Source organism: Monodon monoceros, unplaced genomic scaffold (genome assembly GCF_005190385.1).
Source record: "Monodon monoceros isolate NGI ecotype Baffin Bay Population unplaced genomic scaffold, NGI_Narwhal_1 Super_Scaffold_5, whole genome shotgun sequence".
Classification (NCBI taxonomy): Eukaryota; Metazoa; Chordata; class Mammalia; order Artiodactyla; family Monodontidae; genus Monodon; species Monodon monoceros.
In genome coordinates, this window is record NW_021703782.1 from 67222793 (window position 1) to 67230178 (window position 7386).

Below are 7386 nucleotides of genomic sequence, written 5' to 3' on the forward strand. Positions count from 1 at the left end.
TCACCTGACTGTAGCTTTACTTTCCTTAATTACTGTCCTTCACTTTCCTCCATGGACACCTGTCCCACGCATCTTACGGAACAACCATGATGACTTGGCCCATAACGTATTAGCCAAACTGAGGCTGGCCATACTGAGATATGCTGCTTATTACAGCGCTGATTTTTTTAGTTCTTTTGTTATTATACATGACACCTTCCTTGTGTGCTGGATTGAGAAGGAGAAGTACCTGAGAGGGAACCTGAGGCTGGTTCATTGAGACAGGATGGATTTATCCAGGTACGTTTGTTATCACTGTTCTAAACAAGGTCAAGGTGGTACAAATATTTCTGCCGGTTAAGATTGCATACACACTCTTCCTCTTCCAAATTAATTTTAAAGAAACTGCCTCACCTAGTTATTCTTCTTTGCCTATCTTAACCATCCCTGTCCATTATCTGCTCTTTTCTGCTCTCCTCTGGAAGATGACTTCTGAACACTTTACCCTGCAGGCTCTCTTACCTTCTGACTTCTGGCTGAATTCAGCCCTTTGGGGGAGCTGGTAGAAGATGGGAGATCAGGAGGAGATATCCTTCTGCTCTCCTCCCTGATTCTACACAGATTTATTAACGTGTGTTCTTCTACAATTATAACATCTTTTGGTTGGCCAAGCTCTCAACACTTTGCTTTCTTGTCACTTGGGTCCTGGAATTCCTGCTGGTGCTGACCCTTGGGTGCTGCAACATTCCATGTTGGTTCCTTTAACCTGCCCCCACCTCTGTAAATAGTCCCTTATTTAAAACTATCACAAAACTCCCAGCTTGATGTGCCAGCCATTTCCAGCTAGGACTCTGTATGATGATACTTTCCAAAGGTGCTAGCTAGCCTAATTATTTTGTCAAAAACTACTTGAGAGGCTCCTGACTAAATTCTAGGCGCTAGAATAGGTAAGTGGATACACACTTGAAGAGTATGTAGTAAGTAGAGATATAAAAAAACATTTTAGAAGATAAAAATATATAGCTCTCTATGATCCATGAAAGAAAAAATTGATTAGACTTCATTAAAATTAAAAACTTCTGCTCTGTAAAAGATACTGTTAAGAAAATGAGAAAACAAGCCACAGACTGGGAGAAAATCTTTGAAAAAACAATATCTGATAAAAGACTGGTATCCACAACACACAAAATAACTCTTAAAACTCAACATAAGAAAACAGCCTAATTTAAAAATGAGCAAAAGATCTCAACAGGCACTTCACCAGAGAAGATACACAGATGCTAAATAAGCATATGAAAAGACAGTCAACATCATATGTCATTAGTGAATGGAAAATTAAAATAATGAAATACCACTACACATTTATTTGAATGGCCAAAATCCATTCCAAGTGGAGTAACAGAAAAATCTCATTCATTGCTCATAAGAATGCAAAATAGGGCTTCCCTGGTGGCGCAGTGGTTGAGAGTCCGCCTGCCGACGCAGGGGATACGGGTTCGTGCCCTGGTCCGGGAAGATCCCACGTGCCGCGGAGCGGCTGGGCCCGTGAGCCATGGCCGCTGAGCCTGGGCGTCCGGAGCCTGTGCTCCGCAACGGGAGAGGCCACAACAGTGAGAGGTCCGTGTACCGCAAAAAAAAAAAAAAAAAAATTTCACTGTGTGGGTGGAGTTTTTCTTTTCTTCTTTCTTTTGGGCCCACCACAGGAGTCCATAGAAATTCAGGCTTAGTCCCAAGCTGAGTCATCTACCAAACAACCCATCTGGAAAGAAGTCTGTTTCGTTTTGTCTAATCTAACGGAAATAAACTTCAAGTCTCTTGCTTCTGAGTGGAAGCAATTATTGCTGTTCCATTTTCATGAAGATCGTGACCACTGGAAATTTTGTGTTGTCAGCATGCAAACCAACTATTAATTTCAAATGTCTCAACTTTTATACTTTAAATATGTTTATCCTGGTGTATCTAGCATGTATACCTTTTCTTTTAAATTCTCCATATTCAGATCTCTACTTTAGTCTTTCTAAATGTATTACCATAGAAGAAAAACATCAGAAAAGCACACGTAAGACTTCTCTATATAGTCCTAGAAAAACCAAGTTTTCCATTAATTTTCAAATGAAAAGAAAGAAAAAATCCTTATTGGTTTGTCTCTAGTGGGATAAAAAAAATTAAAGTTGCATCATAATATGAAGGAGCAGAGAAAATATAACCAAGCATGGCTACATGGCAAAATGAAAATGTAAGAGTCCTTGTCAAAAATTATTAAGAATTTCAAGACACTGAGAGCAGACCATTGAACCAAATGTAGGGTCTTCTGAGCAGGGCCCTATGTGACTGCACAGGTTGTGTATCCGTGAAGCCAACCCTGAATGTAACTCTTTTATGTTGTCTAAAAATAAATCTATTCTTCTTCAAAAACCTTCAAACTCAGTTTAAGGAAGAAAAAAAATGAACTTTTAGTGCCATCTGGTGTGAATTTTGTTCTGATTTAATAATCTATTTTTAGATCTTCCTCTGTCTAGAAAAAAGAGCATAGTTTCTTAGTTTCTCTTCCACTTCTTCTTCCCTTGGCTACTCTCTAAGAATTTTTGGAGTGTACCATGGGGAAGGGTGTCATTGTTGAGGGAAGGATTGAGGTCTCTGGCTCAGTGTCTCCTGGCCCTTCTGTTTGCTGGTTCATATCTCTTGCCTACCTGGGGGGAACGTGACATTGGAGGTTAACTTAGGATGTGACATACTAGCCGTATGTTCCTAGAGGCACTGTCATTATTGGATTTTAAACACGATAGGGCTCAAAATTAATTTTTTCTTCCACTCTTTGGGAGCATGGGAGAAAGACCCGATTAACCAAAGACAAAATAAGAGGTTTGTACGTTTGCTCTACATGTAAGCTAGGACACATGAAATTTATGACCTAGTCATGTATGATAGTTTTTCTAAGATTTTCTTTTAAAATGTACAAGTAAATATTAATTTATGTTTGGAGTGAGTTTCGTATCTTTTTCTGAAAAAATAAAAAATCAAACCACAAAACCCCCACTTTTATATAAAATCACAAATTCGACTTCCTGTTTAAAAGAACCCTGCAGTAAAATCAGTAAAGTTTTTTTCTTTTTTTTTTTTTTTTTATGGATACAGTTAACCATTGTTTCCTCTTGCTTCTCTGTGTTTGGATGGATTGCATAGAAAACATATAAATGTATCCAATGGGTAAGCATTTATACTTCATGAGGCTGATTTTTGTTTATTTGTATTTTAAATCTTTCCCTTTATTGATTCTTTCCTACCTTCACTTAAAAGAGTCAAGACTCTTTTATCTTAAAACAAAATAAAAACAAAAATAGTGTCTTGTCCAGTATACGTCCCTGGCACCTGGTGCCACCATAAGCATAAGCTACCCACTCTAATTAAGTCATAGGTGACTCATTGCAGGGACTGTTTAGTGAAAAATGACATCAAAACAGAGCTGAGAGGAGACCTTTCTGATCCACTGGGCAATTCACTAAACCATCCTACTTGTGTGATCTTTCTTGGAGGTGAATCTGTCCATGTAGTTGTCAAGGCTCCCTTGATCTCTGATCAAAGGACAAAAATGGTGCTGTTTCGAGTGCAAAGGCTATATAACTAAAATGTTTTTATCATAACTCTTCACATTAAGCAAAGAAGCAAAATGATAATTATGCTTAAAGATAGCAACAAATACTATACTTTTTTATTTATTTATTTTTGTGGCCACGCCACCCGACATGCAGGATCTTGTTTCCCCAACCAGGAATTGAACCCGTGGCCCCTGCAGTGGAAGCGAGGAGTCTTAACCACTGGACCACCAGGGAAGTCTCTATACCTTTTCTAAAATAAAACGCTGGCACAAAAATTAGGAACTGTGAAATTATTTTAATTTTTTTTCAAAAGTGCAATTAAATACAGTGAGAATTATTGTGCTTCATCCTAATATTATTTTGTATTTTTTGTATTTTCCAATTTTTCCTGAAAAATGAAGAAAATACTGGAATGAAGAATGCTGAAATACTAAATGAAGAAATTACTCGTTGGGGAATGCATGTTTTCTGACAGAAGGCACAGAATTGTGCTTTAATATTTTAGGCGTGATTCTCATATAATGTAAAAAGCTTGTAAGTTTGTCTCTGGGGAGTTGTAGAGGCGTAGTTGTCATACAAACAGGCATGTCATTACTAGGTTCTGTTTTTTAATAATTTGGTTTCAATACTTCTATTGTTTTCCCGAAGATAACCCTCTTTTTAAGCACAGAGAGTATGTCACCATACTTTTTCAGATATGTATTTGCTATTGTATTTGGCAATATAACTTTTAAATTGATTTCAAATGTGCAAATTCATAATTTATTTCAAAATTATTACTCTTGGAAGTTTTCTGCCCCAGTTTCATTCAACTTTTGATCTTTTCCGCCATCTAGTGATCAACTTTATAAACTTCCTTCCGATTGTATATACAAAGAGCTGTTAAAAAAAAAAGTAAAAGAACTAGAAAGCATGTTCTATTTCTCCACAGGATTTATAGTCTAGCCAGGAGACATAAGCTGCAGGCATGGAAAATATGGAAAATCACTTTTCAAAGAATATAAAAGAATTATCAACAGTGGGAAAAAGCTATATGTGTACTAGGGAAGCAGTAGTGATTTTATATATTACGTTTGATAATTTTATTTGAAGTAAAGGGTTAGAAAGCTAGCTTATCCATTTTCCCTAAGTCAGTTGTACATGGCACTTGATTAATGGAGTGGAAAGTTTTAAAAATCACATAAATCCTTCTTGTCCAGACTACATAGAAGAGTTCACCTGGGCGGCTGGTACTGCTGCTTCCTGCTCATTTATTCCTCAGTACTCTGCTGAAATGACCCTGGCCCACCAGCAGTGACTTTGTCAATAAATACAATAACCATTTTTAGTCCTTATTTTCCTGGGCTCCTTTGCTGCATTTGACACGCTCTTGTATGCTTTCCCCTCCTCCCATGACTTCAATCCTCTGGTCCCTTCTGGTTCTCTGTCCATCCCTCCTCTTCCATGGGTTCCTCTTCCTCTGCCTACTCTTTTTTTTTTTTTTTTTTTTGCGGTACGCGGGCCTCTCACTGTTGTGGCCTCTCCTGTTGCGGAGCACAGGCTCCGGACGCGCAGGCTCAGCGGCCATGGCTCACAGGCCCAGCCGCTCCGCGGCATGTGGGATCTTCCCGGACCGGGGCAGGAACCCGTGTCCCCTGCATCGGCAGGCGGACTCTCAACCACTGCGCCACCAGGGAAGCCCTCTGCCTACTCTTTAAGTGCTATTGGTTGTTCTAGTCCCTTGGGCCACTATAACAAAACACCATAGACTAGGAGGGTTATATACACAACAGTAATTTATCTTTCACAGTTCTGGAAGTGGGAAGTCTAGATTTAGTGTCTGGTGAGAACCTTCTTCTTAGTTCCTTTAAGGTCCTCTTTTTTGCTGTAACCTCACATGGCAGAAGGCGCAAAGGGTCTCTCTGGGGCCTCTTTTATAAGAACGCTAAATCACATTCATGAAGGCTCTGCCCTTACAACCTAAGCACATCCCAAAGGCCCCACCTCTTAATATCATCACCGTGGGGATTACACTTCGACGTAGGAATTTGGCGGGGGGAGGGGGACACAAACATTCAGTCTGCAGCATTGGTATTACCCAAGGTGGTATACTTGGCTCACTAATGGTCACATGATGTCATCCACATGTATGTTTTTATCCTTCACTCGTATTTTGATGAACTTTAAGTCTAACGTGTTAGGGATTGATTCTCCAGAGATCTACTCTTGCACATCTAGTGACCTGTTGAACACTTGGATGTTCCCTGGGGAACTAAAGCTCCACACTTTCAACCTGAAAGTGAATTTTAGTCCTGATAAAGAAGTGAATGGGTCTGCAAGAGAAGGGATAAGGTACAGCAACCTTTTGCCAGAGTCATCAGTGCTGGTAACAAATAGAAACGTAGTGAGGGCACTGATTGCTGCCAATGCTTATCACTGGGGAGGAAACAAACACACAAGAGAAAACAGTAATGTTTACTCGCAGAAGCACTTTGCTGGCTATTAACATCATAAACTGTCACATAAGAATGAATAACTCCATTTAGAATTTAGTAATCTGAAAACGGAAGGCTGGCAGAAAGCATTCCTGTTCCTTGGATAAATGATCTTGCTTTTAAATACTCTTTGCTTCTTGTTCTCGGTGCTGTGTCAATGGACTCTTGGATTTACTGTAGATTGCCTAAAGTCAGGTCACACTCTAAAGGAAGATTTTCAGATGTTTAAGACCATTAGCATCAAACGGAGGGTATGTACCTGACACAATGAGAAGTAATGAAAAGAGAGTACTGAAAATGGAAATGTGAGGGAGAAAAAAAAGCACCCATTGACAGCATATGAAATCAGATAATCATTCAATTACTTCTTTCCAGGGATCTTTAAAATCTATTCTCAAAGACTGAGTAAATTATTTTCCTTACACTGTGAACATTTTATTCTTTCTCAACTGTGCAGAGGGAAAAAAAAATATTTTCCCTTTCTTTTGTCCATTCTTGAGAAAAAAATTGCAAAACAGACACATGGGAAATAATCATTGTACGTACTTATGTATTTTTTAACTTATACAAATAAATATTCACATGTTATTTGTAAGGCCAACTGGCCCGAGGCAAGGGAACACAATCAGATTCACAGGTTGCATCAGACCGAAACTCTCCGGACCACCCAGTTCCAGAAACTGACCTGGGGACTTTGCACCCGGCCCAGCCTTCCCGCCTTTCGAGGGGCGGGACTAATAGTCCCCCAGGATACCCGAAAAGACCACCAAATAAGGAATACCCTGCGCCCTCCCAGATTCACCACACCCCTTTCCCTTCTTCCCCTATAAAATCTTGCCCAACCCCCTCGCCCAGGTGCAACTTCTCTGGCCCCTTTCTCTTGGACCAGTGAAACTCGCCCGGGAGCACTCCCTAATAAAGCTCACTTGAAGCTTTCCTCTGTTTCGCGGTGCCGTTTGTTAAGATCCGACCTTACATTTGGTGCCGAAACCCGGGAGGGGTACCAAGTCCCGCGGGTTACCGCGCGGGCCGCTCCTCCCCTCCCCCAGGAGACAACCAGGGAACCTCTACTCATCCACCCGATCCGGCAGAAAACGGGGTAAGTCCCCCTCGTTCCCTCCGACCCCCAGAGTCCCTGCCCACCGGACTCCCTGTCCTTAATCGCGGCCGTGTCAGAGACTCCTCCGTCCTCTCTCCGGGCCTCGGGCAACTGTAGAGACGTCCCAATCGCCTGACCGCCCTCCGACCTGCAGTGAATTGGAGACTGAGACCAGGGACTCCTCTCTCCGTCTCCATTCACTCAGGGACGGACTGGGGGTCATGGGAACCTCACAATC